Raw genomic sequence first — 19,918 nt, 5'->3', positions numbered from 1 at the left:
CTTACCTCACAGAAATAAAACAACCATCAGAAACTACTATGAACAAATCTACACAAACAAACTAAAAAACCTAGAAGAGACAGATAAATTCCTGGACACATACACTCTCCCACAACTGATCCAGGAAAAAATTGATTTCCTGAAGGGACCAATAATAAGCACTGAAATTAAATCTGTAAAAAATACCCTACTAATTAAAAAAAGCCAAGTACCTGATGGATATGCAGCAGAATTCTACTAGATGTATGAAGAAGAACTGGTATCATTTCTACAGAAACTATTTTGATATATTGAAAGACGAGGAACTAATTCTTAAATCATTCTACGAGGACAGCATCATCTTGATACCAAAGTCTACCTTTGGCAGCAATACAACAAAAAAGGCCAATATTCTTGATGAACAAGAACAATGTTCCAGAGAAAAATTCTCAACAAAATACTTGCAAACCAAATGCAGAAGCATATAAAAACACTAATCCACCACAATCATGTAGGCTTCATTACCAGGATGCAAGGTTGGTTCGACATACAAATATCAATAAATGTGATTTAGCACATAAATAGAACTAAAGATAAAACTGGCATAATTATTTCAACAGATGCAGAAAAGCCTTTTGATAAAATTAACATGGCCTCATGTTAAAAATAACTCTCAATAAGTTGGTATAGATGAAACGTATCTCAAAATAATAAAAGCTATTTATGACAAACCCACAGCCAATATGATACACAACGGGCAAAAACTGGAAGCATTACTTTTGACAACTGGTGCTAGACAAGGGTGCCCTCTCCCACCAATTCTATTCAACATAGTATTGGAAGTTCTGGACTTAGAAATCAGGCAAGAAAAAGAAATAAATATATTCAATTAGAAAAAGAGGAAGTAAAACTGTCTCTATTTGCAGATGACATGATTATATATTTAGAAGAACCCACGGTCTCATCCCCAAATCTCCTTAAGTTGATAAGCAACTTCAGCAAAGTTTCTGTGCAAAATCAAAGGATTTGCACAGGATACAAAATCAATGTGCAAAAATCACAAGCATTCCAATACATAAATAACAGAGAAACAGAGCCAAATCATGAGCAAACTCCCATTCACAATTGCTACAAAGAGAATAAAATACCTAGGAATACAACTAACAAGAGATGTGAAGGACAACTTCGAGGCAAACTACAAATGACTGCTCAAGGAAATAAGAGAGGACACAAATAGCTGAAAAAGCATTACATGCTCATTATTTGAAAGAATCAATATTGTGAAAATGGCCATATTGCCTAAAATAATTTATAGATTCAATGCTATCCCCATTAAGCTACCACTGACATTCTTCAAATAACTGAAAAAAAAAACTTAAACTTCATATAGATCAAAAAAAGAACCCACATAGCTAAGACAGTCCTAAGCAAAAACAAACAAACAAAAATAAACAAACAAAAAACACAGCTGGAGGCATCGTGCTACCTGACGTCAAACTATACTACAATGCTACAGTAACCACAACAGCCTGGTACCAAAACAGAGATATAGACCAAAGGAACAGAACAGAGGACTCAGAAGTAATGCCACATATCTACCACAATTTAATCTTTGACAAACCTTACAAAAACAAGCAATGGGGAAAAGATTTCCTATTTAATAAATGGTGTTGGGCAAACTGGCTAGCCATATACAGGAAGCTGAAACTGGACCCCTAACTTACACCTTACACAAAAATTAACTCCAGATGGATTAAAGATTTAAACATAAGACCTAACACCATAAAAACCCTAGACAAAAACCTAGGCAATGCCATTCAGGACACAGGCATAGGCAAGGACTTCGTGACTAAAATACCAAAAGCAACTGCAACAAAAGTCAAAATAGACAAATGGATCTAATTAAACTTAAGAGCTTCTGCACAGCAAAAAAATTATCATAAAAGTGAACCAGCATCCAACAGAATGGGAGAAAAATTTTGCAATGTACCCATCTGACAAAAGGTTAATAACAAGAATCTACAAAGACTTAATCCTGCAACCCAAGTTTAAACAAAAAACTTAAACAAATTTACAAGAAAGAAAAATAACCCCATCAAAAAGTGGATGAAGTATATGATCAGACACTTTTCAAAAGAAGACATTTATGTGGCCAACAAACATATGAAAAAATGCTCATCATCACTGGTCATTAGAAAAATGCAAATCAAAACCACATTGAGATACCATCTCATGCCAGTTAGAATGGTGATTATTAAAAAATCTGGAGACCACAGATGCTAGAGAGGATGTGGAGAAATAGGAACACTTTTACACTGTTGGTGGGATTCCTCAAGGAATCAAAGACATTAAGACATTGTGGCGATTCTTCAAGGATCTGGAAATAAATACCATTTGACCCAACAATCCCATTACTGGGTATATACCCAAATGATTATAAATTGCTCTATTATAAAGACACATGCACACATATGTTCATTTTGGCCCTGTTTACAATAGCAAAGACTTGAAACCAACCCAAGTGCCCATCAATGATAGACTGGATAAAGAAAATATGGCACATATACACCATGGAATACTATGCAGCCATAAAAGAGGATGAGTTCATGTCCTTTGCAGGGACATGGATAAAGCTGGAAACCATCATCCTCAGTAAACTGACACAAAAACAGAAAACCAGACACCACATGTTCTCACTCATAAGTGGGTGTTGAAAAATGAGACCAGATGAACATGGGGAGGGGTACACCAGGACCTGTTAGAGGATTGGGGGGGAGCAGGGGAGGGTTAGCAATGGGTAGGTGGGATTTGGAAGGGATAACATTAGGAGAAACACCTAATGTAGATGACGGGGGGATGAATGCAGCAAACCACCATGGCATGTAACCTGTGTAACAATCCTGCATGATCTGTAAATGTATCTCAGAATAAACTTAAAAAAAAAAACCCAGCAACCTCTCAATAAAGTAGGTATTAAAGAAACAGAAGAGTCATCTATTACAAACCCATGATTAACATTATCCTAAATGGGCAAAAGCTGGAAGCATTCCCCTTGAAAATGAGCACAAGACAATGATATCCTCTCTCACCACTTATATTTAACATAGTATTAGAAGTCCTAGCCAAAACAATCAGACAAGAGAAAGAGATAAAGGACATCGAAATTATAAGAGAAGTAAAACTATTTGTGTTTGTAGATAGCGTAATTCTAGATCTAGAAAACCCATAGTCTCAGCCCAAAAGCTCCTTCATCTGATAAACAACTTAAGCAAAGTTGCAGGACACAAAATCAATGTATTAAAATTGCCAGCATTTCTGTACACCAACCACAACCAAACTGGGAGCCAATTCAGAAAGGAAATTCCACTCACAATTACATGCCCCCCCTCCCCAACACACACACAAATACTGAGGAATACAGCTAACCAGGAAGCTGAAATATCTCTACAATGAGAATCACAAAACACTGTGGAAAGAAATCAGAGAAGACACAAACACTTTTTTTTAATGCCATGCTCATGGTTAAGAAGAATCAATATGATTAAAATGGCTAGGCTGTTTAAAAGAGTTTACAGATTCAATGCTATTCCTAATATACTACCAAAAAAATTCTTCACAAAACTAGAAAGAATTATTTAAAAATTTACATGGAACCAAAAAATAGCTCAACACCAAGGCAATTCTAAGTGAAAGAACAAAGCTCAGGGAATCCTGCTACCCAAGTTTAAACTATACTACAAGGCTACAGTGACAAAAAACAGCATGACATTGACACAAGAACAGGAAAATAGACAATGGAACAGAGAAGAGAGATCACAGAAATAAGGCTACACATTGATGACTATCTGATCTTTGACAAAGCTGACAAAATAAGCAGTGGGGAAAAGACGCCCTATTTAATAAATGGTGCTAGGATAATTGGCTGGTCACATGCAGAAGATTGAAGTTAGACCCCTTCCTTATACCATATACTAAAATTAACTCAATAATAATTAAAACCTTAAATTTCAAACCCCAGATTATAGAAAACTCTGGAAGACAACCTAGGCAAAACCATCGTGGACCTAGGAAAGACCAAAGATTTCATGACAAAGACACCAAAAAAAATTTCAACAAAAGCAAAAATCAACAAACATAATTTAATTAAATGTAAAACTTCTGCACAGCAAAAGAAACTATTGACTGAGAAAACAGATTACCCACAAAATAGTAGAAAATTTTTATAAACTATACATCTGACAAGTCTAGTACCCAACATTTATAAGAAATTTAGACAAATTGACAAATGACCAAAGGACATGAATAGATACGTCTACAAAGAAAACATACATGCAGTAAACAAACATATGACAAAAAGCTTATCACCAATCATTAGAGAAATAACAAATAAAAACCATAATGAGATACCATCTCACACCAGTCAGAATGGTTATCATCATTAAAAGGTCAAAAAATAACATATGTTGGTGAGGTTGCAGATTAAAGGAAACCCTTATATACTGTTGTTGGGAGTGTAAATTACTTCAGCCATTGTAAATAGTAGTATGGCAATTCCTCAAAGACCTAAAAGTAGAACTACCATTTGACCCAGCAATCCATTACTACATATATATCCAGAGGAATATAAAGCATTCTACCATAAAGACACACAAATGCAAATGTTCACTGCAGCACTGTTTACAGTAGCAAAGTCATGGAATCAACCTAATGCCCTTCAATGACAACTGGATAAAGAAAATTGACCTACATCCCATGGAATAATATGCTGCCATAAAAAGGAATAAGATCACAACTTTTGAAGGAACATTGACGGAGCTAGAGGCTATCATCCTTAGCAAACTAACACAGGAACAGGAAACCAAATACTGCATGTTCTCACTTATAACTGGGAGCTACATGATAAGAACTTATGGACACAAAGAAGGAAACAACAGAAACTGGGGTCTACTTGAGGGAGGAAGAAGGAAAGAGGGAGAGGACCAGAAAAGATAATAATTGTGTGCTAAGCTTAATACCTGGGTGATGTAATAATATGTACAACAAACACTAGTGACAAGTGTTTATATAACAAATCTTCACTTGTACATTCAAACCTAAAATAAAAATTTTTTAAATTAAAAACATAAAACATATACTATGAATTATATTGATCAATAAACAGACAAATATATATAAAGACACAACTTTCCAAAACTGACTTAAGAAGAAACAGAAAATATGAATACCTCAATAGCAAGTATATAAACTGAATTAATAATGTAAAATTATTTAAAATATTCTGCAAATAAAAGTTTAGACTAAGATGACTTAAGAATAAATTCTAGCAAGTATTTAAAGTAAAAATAATGCCAAGAATACCAATTCTTTACAAATTTACCAAGAAAATAACAAAAAACATAAACATTTTCTAATCATGCTATGAGGCCAGTATCATCAAATACCAAAATCAGAAATAGACATGACAAAAGAAAACAACATTGCAATATTTCAGTGACTATATATGCAAACCCTTTCCTATTAGTTATTTAGCAAATCAATATCCAGCAACATATATAGAGGATACATCAATATCAAATGGGATTTATCCCAGGAATAAAAGGTTGTTTTAACATTTGAGATTCAATTAGGTACTACTGCACATAGCAAGGCAACAAAGAAGAGAAATCACACCATCATTTAAATTGGCACAAAAGAAACTTTTGAAAAAAATCTAACATTATGGAAAAATCTCTCAAAAAACTGTGAATAGAAAGTGACTTCTTCCACCTATTAAGAATATTTACAAAACCCTTATTTTAGCCTAATCCTTAATAAAGAATTACAGAATGATATACCCCATTATATTGGGCACAGGCAAGGATGCTCTCTATCAATATATTTTTTTTAAAGGCTGAGAGAATTGAAAGAATATCTAAATGAATTGGTCTATTTTCGTGGATCAGAAATATCAATAGTGTAAAGTGGTGATTCTCTTTATAGTTATATATAGATATGGTGTAATACATATGAAAATGCCAGGATGTTACTTTTTAAATCAATGTCAATGTAAAATATCTATACAGAAAATTTTCTTTTTTAGCAAAAATAGCTACAAGTTATCAAAAACAACAAAGTTGAGGACTTGCACTTATGTTTGCAAAGCTGACTATAAAGTTATGATAATCAAGACAGTGGGGTCCTGGCATAAGGATAAATATATTAATCAATGGCATCAAGTTGAGAGTCTAAAAATAAATTCTTTTATTTATGTTCAATTGATATTTCAGAAACATTTCAATACTATTCAATGGAAAAGTGATATTTTAAAAAATGATGCTGCTGTGACAATTAGATTTCTCCAAGCAAATAGGTGAATGTAGATTCTTACTTGTCACCATAAGGAAAAATGATAGGCCCCAAAATAATATTCTAAATTATCAATTTTTTAGAAGAAAATATAGGAGAAAATCTTCAGACTTTGAGTTATATAACATGTTCTTATCTGTAACACAAAAAGCAAGCTCCATTTAAGAAAACGTTAGTTAAATTGGACATTCTTTTTTTCTTGTATTAAATATAATAATAGTTTACACATTTACAGGATACACTTGAGTATTTGTTACTTCAATAGAATGTGTAATGATCTGGTCAGGCTATTTGGGGAGTCTATTACCTCGGGTATTTATCATTTCTATATATAGGTAACGTTTCAAGTTCTCATTCTAGCTACTTTGAAATATAAAATATCATTGCTGCTAAATACAACGCCACTCTGCAATAGAACATTAGCACTTATCTCTTCTAACTGTATGTTTGTATTCATTAACCCTTTTTCTATACACACACCCTTCTGAGCCTCTGGTGTCCACCATTTGATTCTCTGTCTCTGTAAGGTCATCTTTTTTAGCTCCCATGTATGAGTGAGAACATGCAATATTTGTCTTTTGATGCCTGGCTTATGTTACTTAATATAATGACCTCTAGTTCCATGTAACTGCAATTAAAAAATTCATTTTTAAATGGCTGAATAGTATTCCATTGTGAATGTATACTACATTTGCTTTATTCAGTCTTACATTGATGGACACAAGTTGATTCCATATCTTTTCTACTGTGAGTAGTATTGCAATAAACATGTGAGTACAGGTATCCCTTTGATAAATAAATATATTTTTAGATAAATAACCAATAGTGGGATTGCTGGATTGTATGGTGGTTCCATTTTTAGTTTTTTAAAGACATTTTTTTACTGTTCTCTACAGTGGTTTTACTAATTTACATCCACACCCAAAGTGCATAAGAGTTTCCTTTTCTCTTCATCCTCATGAGCATGTGTTATTCTTGTCTTTCTAATAGTTAGCCATTCTAATATGGGTAATATGATATCTCTTTGTGGTTTTGATTTGCATTTGCCTGATGATTAGTGATGTTGAGCATATATATTTATATATTTTAGTGTATCTGGGCTATGTGTATGACTTCCTTTGAGAAATGTCTATTCATGTCCTTCATCCATATTTTCATAGGGTTATTAGTTTTTTTATTGTTGAGTTGTTTGAGTTTCTTTTATTTTCTAGACATTACTCCACTGTCAAAAAAACAATTTGCAAATATTTTCTCCCATTCGAAAAGTTGTCTCTTTACTCTGTTGAGTTTTTCTTTGTTGTGCAGAAGTTTTGTCTATTTTGTTATAATTACCTGTGTTTCTGATATCTTAGTCATAAAATATTTGCCTAAACAATATTGCCTAAGTGTTTTTCTTACCATTTTTTTCTCATAGTTTTATAATTTTAGGTCTTATGTTTAAGTTTTTTTTCTTTTCTTTTCTTTTTTTAATACTTTAAGTTCTGAGATACATGTGCAGAATGTACAGGTATAAATGCCATGGTGGTTTGCTGCACCCATCAACCTGTGATCTACATTAAGTATTTCTCCTAATGCTATCCTTCCTTTAGCCTCCTACCCCCTGACATGTCCCTGTGTGTGATGTTCTCCTTCCTGTGTCCTTGGGTTCTTTTCATTGTTCAGCTCCAACTTATGAATGAGAACATTCGGTGGTTGGTTTTCTGTTCCTGTGTTAGTTTGTTAAGAATGATGGTTTCCAGTTTCATTGATGTATCTGCAAAGGAAATGAACTCATCCTTTTTTTTTTTGGCTGCATACTATTCCATTGTGTATCTGTGCTACATTTTCTCATTGAGTCTATCATTGATGGTCACTTGGGTTGGTTCCAAGTCTTTGCTATTGTGAATAGTGCTGCAATATTTAAGTTTTTAATTTATCGTTGTTGATAACTGTATATGGTGAGAGAGAATGATCTAGTTTCATTTAGCTGTATATGGTAATACAGTTTTTGCTGTACTATTTACTGAGGGCATGTCTTTGTTCTTGATGACCTTGTGGAAGATCAGTTTGTTGTAAGTAGGTGAATTTATTTTTGGGTTCTCTATTCTGTTCAATTGAACCATGTGTCTTTTTTTATATCAACACCATGCTGTTTTGGTTATAATAGCCTTGTAATACAGATTAATATTAGGTAGTGTGATGCCCGCAACTTTGTTCTTTTTGCTCAGGATTGCTTTGGCTGCTTTGATCTTTTTTGCTTTCATGTGAATTTTAAAATTGTTTTTTCAAATTCTTTGGAAAATGACATTGATATTTTGATAGACATTTAATTGGATTTGTAGATTGCTTTTGCTCATATTGTCATGTTAGCCATATTCTTCTAATCCAAGAGCATGGGACATATTTGCATTTATTTCTGTCTTTTTACATTTCTTTCTTCAGTGATTTGTAGCTTTTCTTGTAGATATTGTTTATCTCTTTGGTTAAATTTATTCCTTGTTATTTTTTGTAGCTATTTTAAATGGAGTTGCCTTCTTGATTTCTTTTATGTCTATTTCATTATCTGTTATTGGTGTTTAGAAACATTAATGATTTTTGCATGTTGATTTTGTATCTTATAACTTTACTCAATTTGGTTATCATTTCTAAGAGGTTTTTTGGAAGGTTTTTCTAAATAGAAAATAATATTGTCTGCAAAGAGGAACAATTAGACTTCCTCTTTTGCAGTTTCAATGCCTTTCATGATTTTTTCTAGCCTGGCTAGAACTTGTGGGACTATGTTGAATAAGAGCAGTGAAAGTGAGCATCCTCTTCTTGTTCAGGATCTCGGAAAAAAGACTGTCAACTTTTTCCCTTTTGGGATGATGCTAGTTGTGGGTTTGTCAGATATGGACTTTATTATTTTGAGGTATTTTGTTGAGAGTTTTCATCATGAGGAAATGTTGAACTTTTTCAAGTGCTTCTTCTGTGTCTATTGAGATGGTCAAAGAAATTTTGTTCTCCATTCTTTTCATGTGCTGTGTCACATTTATTGATTTGCATTTTGATCCATTCTTGTATCTCTGGGATAAATCTCATTTGATCAAATCAACTGTTGAATTTGGTTTTCTAGTATTTTGTTGAGGATTTTTTCATCTATGTTCTTCAGGGATGGTCTATAGTTTTCTTTTGTTGTATCCTTTCTGGTTTGGTATCAGAGTAATGCTGATATCACAGAATAAGTTAGAGAAAATTTTCTCGCCTTTAAATTGAACAGTTTCAGAAGAACTTGTACTAGTTCTTCTTTTCTTCATTAACCCAGTAATCATTCACGAGCATGTTGTTTAATTTCTGTGCATTTTAATACTTTCCAAAGTTCCTCTAGGTATTAATTTCTAGTTTTATTCCATTTTGGCCTGAGAAGATAATTGACATTATTTTGAGTTTTAAAAATCTATTGAGACTTGTTTTATAGTTCAACATATGGTTTACCCTGGAGAATGTTCTATTTGCTGATAAGAAGAAGGTGTATTCTGCAGTTGTTGAATAAAATGTTCTGTAAATGTCTATTAAATTTATTTGACCTAAAGTCTTATTTAAATGTAATGTTTTCTTGTTAATTTTGTGTCTAGGGAATCTGTCAAATGCTGAGAACACGGTGGTGAAGTTTTCCACTATTACTGTATTGGAATTTATCTATTTCAGATCTAGTAGTATTTGCTTTATGAATCTAATTGCTACAGTATTGGGTGCATATATATTGAGAATTGTTACATCCCCTTGCTGGATTGATCCCCATTATTATTGTTTAATTATTCCCCCTTTTTATTACTGTTTATTTTTTAAAATTTAGAATCTGACTTTTTTTTCTGGTATATATATAGCTACTCCTGATTGTTTTTGGCTTTTATTTGTGTGGAATATGTTTATTATAGTGTTTATTTGAAGAATAAATGTTTATCACATTTTCCTGCTTTTTCATGTTTCCTGTGTTCTTATGTTGATATCTGTGTATCTAGCACAACTGTCATTTCTTTTAGTTTTTTTCAATTTGCTTTTGTAGGCGAGGACTTTTTCCTGAAGTTGTATCTATAGTGTTGGTTGGTTAGGGCACCTTGGCTTTGATTCTAGGTACATGTAGTATATTAGTATCTTCATGATTTCTTTAGGTGTAAACAGTGTCTGTGGTGTATGTAATTTCCTTGGTGACTGAGGGTACAGATTTTAGTGGAGGATGTCCTGAAGTTTTGCTAGGGGGTGGTGGCCAGGTGGGTCAATGTTTGGGCTCCAGTGGTGACAGCAGTGGGCAGAGCATACCAGGTCCCAGGACTGCATATGCTGGCAGAAGTATCAGCGGGTCTAGATAGGCCAATTATTGGATCTTCAGATAGCCTGTTCACATGCCAGTAGTGGCAAGGGTGGGCTGGGTTGGTGGGTAGGCTCTTGGACCCCTCTGGGGACGGCATGGACTATGGCAGTACCAGTGACTGGAAAACCCTCTGGTTCCTAAGCAGTGATTTCTGGTATTGGTGAGGGATGTGAGGGCTGGGTGGGACAGTATCCAGGCCTGCAGGTGGTAGATGCAAGTAGGACCAGCTGTAGCGGTAGCTGCAGGGTGTGTGGGCTCAACCTCAGGCTCCCAGGAAGAGTGCTTATGTGCTAATGGTGGTGGACTTTACTTGGCAGTCCCTAGGCTTCAGGGCTGTGCACTCTGACATGGAGAAGGTAGCAAAGAAGCCTGGAAGCCTTGTCCTCAGGATCCCCTATTGTGTGTGCAGGCACCAGCTATGGTATGCAGAGGCAGGATGATCCCAGGCTTCTGGAAAAATGCTTGGGTGGGAAGTAGTAGCAGCTGCACTGTGGCCCTGACACATGAAAATTGGGCTGCCTTCATTGCCTGAAACCTAGGCTGGCTGGTTGGAAATGGGTGCCACGCTTGCATTTCAGCTTCAGAGTTGCTTGCTAGTCGGAGCCAGTGGTGAAGTTACTCACTTACCCCTCAGGTCCATCTGTGGCAGCCCATGACTGGCTCATGCTTTAGCCCCAGCAACAAGAGTTCACACTTTGCTGTCACCTGCTTCTGGTACTAGGACAGTGCATAATCTGTTGTGGGTTGGGCTCAAAAATGGTGCCTTGTTGTAGCATCTTAGGTTTCAGGATGTGTAAGAGACCCAGTACAAGCTCTTCCTATGAAACAGCATCCTTGCAGGGTCTCCTGGCAGTGCCTATCTTAGATTTAGTTCCTGCAAGGGAGAAACTAGAATCCTCATGCATTGCTGATGGCAATGTAAAAGGATACTGCCATTTTAAAAAACATTTTGGCAGTTACAAAAATGTTAAACACAAATTTAGTGTATGACTGTCAATTTCACTTCTTGGCATCTACCCAAGAGAAACAAAACCTAGGTCATCCAAAGACTTATATGTGAATGTTCATAGCAGCACTACTTCTAATAGCCACATACTGGGAAAAAGCCAAATGTCCATTTGTTGTTAAATGAATAAAAACAGTACTATATTCATTCAATAAAATAATGTTCAGCAATAAATATGAACAATCTGCTAATATATGTTGCAATATGGATGAACCTCAAAAACATTATGCTAAATGGAATAATCCAGATGCAAATGACTACATATTGCTGATTCAACTTATATAAAATATGTAGAAATATCAAATTTTTTAAGGCAGAGGGCAGCTATCATTGATCAGGGAGGAGAGTGAGAGTGAGGATTTGCAGCAGCAAATGAGCATGAGAGATCATTTTAACACAATGGAAATATTTTAAACCTTAGTTGTGCTGATGACTATAAAAGTCTGTAAGTTTATTACAAATCAAAGCAATCATATCCACTATCATTACACTTACTTGACATTGTAGTGAATATCCAATGATATGGTTTGGCTCTGTGTCCCTACAATCTCATCTCAAGTTGTAATACCTATGTGTGGAGGGAGAGACCTGAAATCCCCGTGTGAATTAATACAACATCAGTAAACTTTTGGGCAATACATTAAAATTTGTATATGCATTTCCTATGTTTCACTTCTAGAAATATACTCTCAAAATGTATTCATATATGTGAAAACAGCATCATTATTTATAATAAACCATAAACTGAGGTGAAATCAATATCTGAAAATAACTAAATGAATAAATAATTGAATAATCACACCATGGGATATAGTACAGCAGTGAAACACATCAACTAGTGCTGTGAGCGACAACGTGGAGGAAACTCATAAATATGTCAATCAAAAATTAGTTTGATTAGTCAGATAGAGAATGGATACAGAGAAATTTATTTATACTAATTTGACAAACAAGCAAAATAATCCTTGCTGTTAGAAGTCAGATTAGTCATTAACTGGGGAGAGTAGTAATGGGGTAATTATTTGGACGTTTTCTCTGAAGTGATAGCAATATTCTATTTATTGGCCATAGTTGTTGTTATACATGGTTGGTCATTTTGTTATAATTTTCTGAATCCAATATTTGTAATTTTTTCTGAATATGCATTATATTTTAATACAACATATTTTTAAGAGTGTTTGAGGTGCTGGTCAGAGATCAGTAAGTGACCTCCGTTACTTTCATATTGTGTTTGTTTTATTATTCTCACCAAGTACCAATCTAGATATTTTGACCTCCAGTCATCTTTGCTGCTTATTTGTCTTTACAAACATCTTTTTCCTGTCTATCTTCTATTCACTGTAAATACCATTGATCATTCATGCCTACCTAATCAATATTTTCCCAGAGCAACATTCTGTGACCTTCCAGACAAGGCCCATTACTGCCTCCTTTAACAAGTCTTAGTCTGTTTGTGCTGTGCAAAACAGAAAATTTGAGACTGGATAATTTATAAAGAACAGGAATTTGTTTTCTCACAGTTCTGGCAACTGAGGAGTTCAAAGCCAAGTTGCCAGTAGGTTAGGTTGCCAAATGAGAGTTACTCTCTGCTTCTAAGATGGTGGCTTATTGCTGCATCCTGTCTGGGAAGGATGTTGTCCTCACATGATGAAAGGTAGAAGGGCAAGAGAGCTTAACACTGCAGGAAATCTCCTTTATCAGAGCCTTAATCTCATTCATCAGAGAGGAGCCCTCGTGGATTAACCACTTTATGAAGGCCCCACCTCTTAATACCATTACACTGGGAACACCCGAATTTTGGAGGAGACACATTTAAACCATAGCAACATGGATTGATAGTATAGCATCTCTTTCCCTCCTAGCTGGTGCCAAAGTTACCATTTTACATTTTTTCTATGATTATTCATAAAATTAGCATCAGGTACAAGTCCCATAAGGGCAGAAGCCTGGTTGTTTTTTATATTGTAATATATTTCCAGTACCTAATGCAATGTCAGCCTCAATAAATATTTGATGAGTGTGACTTGGCAGTTAGCCATGCATTTGCAGTGAATGATTCATAGGAAACAGCCAATGCAAACGATTGATTATAATTACCAAAGAAAGTTTACTGCAAACAGAATGTATTACATGTTATGTTTTCCTCATCATGATGACTGTCTTTACTAGATAGGGTAGAAACATAAATAATTCAAAAAAACTAATAAATAAATTAATAAAATGACTCAAATGAGAAAAATGACTCAAAAAAGGTAGAAAATGATGTCTACCTTTAAAGTACAATATTGCTACTTCAGTTTTAGGTACCCTATATAGGTTCCAGAAAGCATAAGAGAGGAAGAGATGAGGGCAAAAGAAACATTGAGCATGTCCAATAAAAAGAGCTGTTCTTGGCTCTACATCTTATTGGAGACACCTTTCAGAAGGGAAATTGAAATGTAGATGTTTTGATAAATCTATTGTCACCTCAAATCATATACTGATCTATTAGTAAGGTATATAGAAGAAACAAAAAACATTTTTCTCTTCCCTTATGAAATGTGCCCATTTTTAGTTATTTGAGCATATTGCATCATAAAATTGTTTTCTTTTTTACAAAACCTATTGGAAATATGTCTTGGCAAAATGTATTTTTATTGTATATTTTCCTTTAAGCCTATTACCCAAAATTTCTAAACAAGGGAAGCTCAGGATCATAAATGGATTTATGGTTCAAAATATTTAAAAGTTGGTACATATATTGTGTAAAACCCGAAGGCAAACCTCGCTTGGATTCCAGAAACAGATGAAGATGCAACACTATGTGTTACACTGTGTACACATTGAAATATATCCTTATCAAAAATTGGATGAGACATCAGCATCTTATCTACCAATCTTCCCCAACTACCTTCTCAACTCTTATGAAGCCTCACTCAGTTCATTCTTTATTTAAAAAGCTACTGAAGTTAAGCTATAGCAGCACGAAAGCATTTTTTTCTTTTGGTTTTTGAATGTGTTTTTTTATAGATCTGTGTGTATACATATAAGTGAATGCCTGCTGTTTGGCCATTCTTTCACACAAAACAATGAATTCACACAGAGATGACCTGAATTGGGAGTTTAGCAGCACTGGCATTTCTTCATTCTGTCTTTTTGTTTAACTTTTCTGTTACTAGTTCTAAGCTAAAAACAGAATAATTTGCCAGAACAAAGTGAGAATTACAGATTATCAAAATTTATACCCTACCCTCGCAGAAAGATAGTCTGATATTTAAATTTCAAAGGTAATTTATTCAGAAACATTGAATAAATGGGGTTGAAAAACTCAAGGGTGCAATCACTTAAGAAAGTTATGGATGGACTCAATACATTAAAAAAAAAAGTCCTAAGAATTCAGGAATGAATTACAATTTGAAATGAAATCATTTTTATATTTATGCGTACTTTTAACTTTAGGGACTATTTTATCCAAAGGGAATTTGCTTTTAATTGATTAGGTAAGGCCCTGAAGAAGTAAGTAGACTACTCTTCTTATTCCATGATAGCTATTTCTTTTTTTTTTTTTTTCTTTTTTGAAACAGAGTTTCGCTCTTGTTACCCAGGCTGGAGTGCAATGGTGGGATCTTGGCTCACTGCAACCTCTGGCTCCTGGGTTCAAGCAATTATCCTGACTCAGTCTCTCGAGTAGCTGGGACTACAGGCACACGCCACCATGCCCAGCTAATTTTTGTATTTTTAGTAGAGACAGGGGTTTCATCTTGTTGACCAGGATGGTCTCGATCTCTTGACCTCATGATCCACCCACCTCGGCCTCCCAAAGTGCCGGGATTATAGGCGTGAGCCACCGCGCCTGGCCTAGTTTTGCTATTTCAAGAAATAAAAGTATTCATGGTCAAAAAGAAAAATGACCTGACTTCTGAAAAATAACACTTTTACACTTTTGTCCAACATTGTTAAAGAATATAGTTATATGAAATTAAATTATCTCTCTGTTTCTTAGTGTGTCAGAAATATTAAACAGGTTCCAATTGGTTGAAACTTACACACCTTGAATAGAGCCTATATAGAGTGTTAAAAGATTTGTAAAGTATAAAACTCTTAGTTAAGAAAAGTGTTATTTCTTTTAAGTGTTAAATAGACAGCAATATAGTTCTATTTTTTCTCTCTCTCTCTGTGTGTGTGTGTGTGTGTGTGTGTGTTTGTGTGTGTAGGGGAAAGAGAGGCACATTGAGAGCAAGCATAAGATTTCTCTAGAGGAAGCTGTTGACCATTCCATTAATACATGTGACATATTGACATATTTGGTCCATCAAACATATGTCTTGCTTCCATTTATTTTGTGACAATTCAAACAACTATTTACAGGTAAATACATTCCTGTTAGCTTTGTATTTCCTATAAACATTCCTAAGGAGAATTAAGATAAAAACACTTAAGAAATATTCTACCATTTATGCCTGATGTTTTAATATGTTCATTTTTTATTTAAAATTTTTAACACAAAATATTTTGAGCACACAAATATGTCACACATATGATACCCAAAATAATGTAATATACTTTAGTTTTAGGAAAATGTTAAGAACATCATACATAAAGTTACGACTGACCTTAAGTTTCTAAAGAGAAATCATAGTTGCACTCAAATTACTTGTTTCCTTACTTTTTATGCTGACTCTCTAAAAATAACATTTTTTAATAAAAATAGCAAAAAGGGATTTTAGTGGTTAATTTCATTTCTAATTAAACCAAATTTAAATTCTATTTATATGAATTATGCCCACTATATTAAATCCTGGTTTGCATTATAATATGCAGCATCAGAAGAAGGCCATCTATCATTTGCTATACAAATATGGGCTATAATTCTGGGTAGATGTTTTGTTGTCATTGTTTGTTGTTTTTTGAGACAGAGTCTCACTGTGCTGCCCAGGCTAGAGTGCAGTACTGTAATCTCAGCTCACTGCAAATTCTGCCTCTCAGGTTCAAGCAGTTCTGTGCCTCAATCCCCTGAAGAGCTGGAAATACAGACGTGTGCCACCACGCATGGCTAATTTTTATATTTTTAATAGAGATGGGTTTTCACCATGTTGGCCAGGCTGGTCTTGAACTCCTGACCTCACCTTAATGAATTTCTTTTGCTATTAGATTTGGTCACAAATTCTGTTGTCTTCACTGTTGTATTCTATTTGTGTAGTAGGTGCATGGTACAAGGCAGGTGAGCAATAAATGCTTAACCAATAACTAAATGAATGATGAATATCTTCAAGTTTACTTTACAGAGCAAGTGTAAGCCTAATGACAAAGCACAGAAAAAGGAAACTATTCACCAATGCTCCTTCCTGTTGCAACAATAGTCATTATTGAAGATAATATTATCAAATGGAATTCACTTTCACATAAAAGAAAAAAGAAGATATGATCATTAGGTTTCTGCCAGAAATGCAAGATTGCTACCTGTAAGAATATATATGCAAATAACATTTAGTAAATTGTGGTTAACGTATTCAGAAATCAGTTTGCATTATCAAATATTCCTTCAAACATTTGTAATAGCAATAATTAGCAATTTTAAATATATTTTACAATATACTGAAATATTTGATATATAATTATTATAAGATTATGGTGGAATTCACGTAATTATGCAATCCTGGTGGTAGTTGACATGATCTTTCAGGGCATCTGTATTTTGTTTATTTACTTTGGTAGTTTCTATTTACCTTTACAGACATGTTGTTTATTTTCATGTTCTTTTTTTACCATATATGGTAAAAAAAAGCTTAAATTTATATTGAATATAAAATATATTTATTGATATTAAATATGTGAATATATGATATGATTTCTAAATCACTCCCTAATACACACCATTAAGTAAGATGCACTTCATGTACAATACTTTCATTTCCAAGCAGATCTCTGGCCTGGAAAAATGAACGTTTCTCTACAGATGTACTAGAAATGGTTTAGTTCCAAAACTATGTAGAATTTGCCTCACACATTTCATTTCTGTGAGGCTATATTATAAAACATTTCATTTAATCATGATAGGTCTCTTGGCTTTGCCAGGGCCCACCGGAGGAAACTGAAGCCCCGTTTCTCTAATCCTTATAGGAGACCAACCTTGTGCCTCCGGGAGATCCACTCTCCCACCTGGAAACACACGGGAAGCCAAGCCTCCAAAAAAGCGCTGCCTCCTAGCTCCGCGGTGGGATTATCCAGAAGGAACTCCCAACGGAGGTAGTACCACTCTCCCCTCCGCACCTCCTCCTCCATCAGCCGGCCTGAAGTCGCACCCTCCTCCTCCGGAGAAGTAGAGAAATAAATCTCTCCCATCCTAAACCAGTCTTTGAGGGATTGCAGTATGACTCCATTTCCCCGGTGCATTCACATAATAGTTCACTTGGTGAAAACAATGAAGATTATTTACAATGCTACCCTGCTTTTTCTGATGTCCTGCACCTGGAAGATGTGCTTCTTAAGTCTTATGATGTAATCAGTGTGATTTCACCTCATGAATTTGGATGAATTCTAGGATGTGGGCAAGATCGGGTTGTAAAACCTCTAAGATTTACAGCCATGGCCCGGATCATGATGAATTTACCAAAGCAAATAACACCTGTGAGATGATCCTGCAGCAGCCAACCAGTGCGCTCTTTTTGTGACATCCAGTTCTCGTTGTATAACTTTATATTCCTATAAATCCATGAAGGTCCCAATAAAATTTGTCTCTAAGTTTTGCGTTAAAAAAAAAAAAAAATACCTGTACTCTTGTCACTCACCAGTTTCTGTTATAAAAATTACTAGAGATGGTGGTGGGGATATAAATGCATTTGATATTTCTACAGGTAAAGAGATAATGTACAGAAATAATAATAATGAAACTTGCCTAAAGTAGAATCAAATAAAAAAAATTGTCAAATATATTTATAAATTATAACAAAATAAATGTAAATCAAAATTAAAATTAAATTACACATAATTCTATTATCCAAACATAATCATTGCCAGTAAGATAATTTTGAAAAGCAGTTTATGAAAAATTATTAGGAACTATAAATATAAATATACTTTCTTTAATTTATTTCATTTCTGGTGATTAATCCTGAAAAATAAAATCAAATAAAGAATGCAGTTTTATATATCGGCGTATTTAGTTTAACCTTAATCTTACCAGCAAATTGTTAAACAATCAACAAACTAGGTATCAATGGAACCAATCTTAAAATAATAAAAGCTATTTATGACAAACCCACAGCCAATATCATAATGAATGGGCAAAAACTGGAATCATTGCCTTTGAAAATTGTCACAAGACAAGGATGCCCTCTCCTATTCAACTAGTACTTGAAGTTCTGGCCAGAGTAATCAGGCAAGAAAAAGAAATAAATTTCATTGAGTTAGGAAAACAGGAAGTTAAATTGTCTCTATTTTCAAATGACATGATTGTATATTGAGAATACCCCATCATCTCAGACCAAAATCTTCTTAAGTTGACAAGCAACTTCAGCAAAGTCTCAGGACACAAAATCAATGTGCAGAAATCACAAGCATTCCTATACACCAATGACAGACAGAGCCAAATCATGAGCAAACTCCCATTAAAATTGATACAAGGAGAATAAAATACCTAGGAATACAACTAACAAGGGATGTAAAGGACCTCTTCAAGGACAACTACAAACCACTGCTCAAGGAAACAAGAAAGAACACAAACAGATGGAAAAACATTCCATATTCATGGTTAGGAGGAATCAGTATCATGAAAATGGCCATACTGCCCAAAATAATGTATAAATTCAATGCTCTCCCCATCAGTCTAACATTGACCTTCACAAAACTGGAAACAAACACCTTAAACATCACAAGAAACCAAAAGAGAGCCTGCATAGCCAAGACAATCCTAAGGAAAAAAAAAAAAGTTGTAGATATCACACTATCTGAGTTCAAACTATACTACAAGGCCACAGTAAGCAAAACAGTATGGTACTCACACCAAAACAGAGATATAGACCAATGGAACAGAACAGAGGCCTCAAAAGTAACACATCTGTAGTCATCTCATCTTTGACAAATCTGACAAAAACAGGCAATGAGAAAAAGATTCCCTAATTAATAAATGGTGTTAAAAAATGGCTAGCCATATGCAGAAAGCTAAAACTAGATCCCTTCCTTATACCTTATACAAAAATTAATTCCAGATGTACCAAATATTTAAACATAAGACCTAACACCATAAAAACCCTAGAAAAAAACCTAGGCAATACCATTCAGGC

General features: G+C 34.4%; 1 protein-coding gene and 1 pseudogene across 16 annotated transcripts in view; one reads left to right on the top strand and one right to left on the bottom strand.

The window, feature by feature from the left end:
* Positions 1-19,918, bottom strand: part of MGAT4C (MGAT4 family member C) — a 934,265-nt gene that overhangs the window by 400,489 nt on the left and 513,858 nt on the right. The gene's annotated exons all lie outside the window — the stretch shown is intronic.
* Positions 10,747-18,396, top strand: LOC128928719 (negative regulator of P-body association pseudogene; annotated as a pseudogene). Its single transcript, XR_013522431.1, has 2 exons — positions 10,747-10,805; positions 17,734-18,396. The product of XR_013522431.1 is annotated as a negative regulator of P-body association pseudogene (transcript).

The sequence above is a fragment of the Callithrix jacchus genome, chromosome 9 (genome assembly GCF_049354715.1).
Source record: "Callithrix jacchus isolate 240 chromosome 9, calJac240_pri, whole genome shotgun sequence".
In the NCBI taxonomy this organism is placed as follows: Eukaryota; Metazoa; Chordata; class Mammalia; order Primates; family Cebidae; genus Callithrix; species Callithrix jacchus.
The sequence above is the reverse complement of the archived record's forward strand: the minus strand, read 5'-3'. Positions and strand labels throughout refer to the sequence as shown.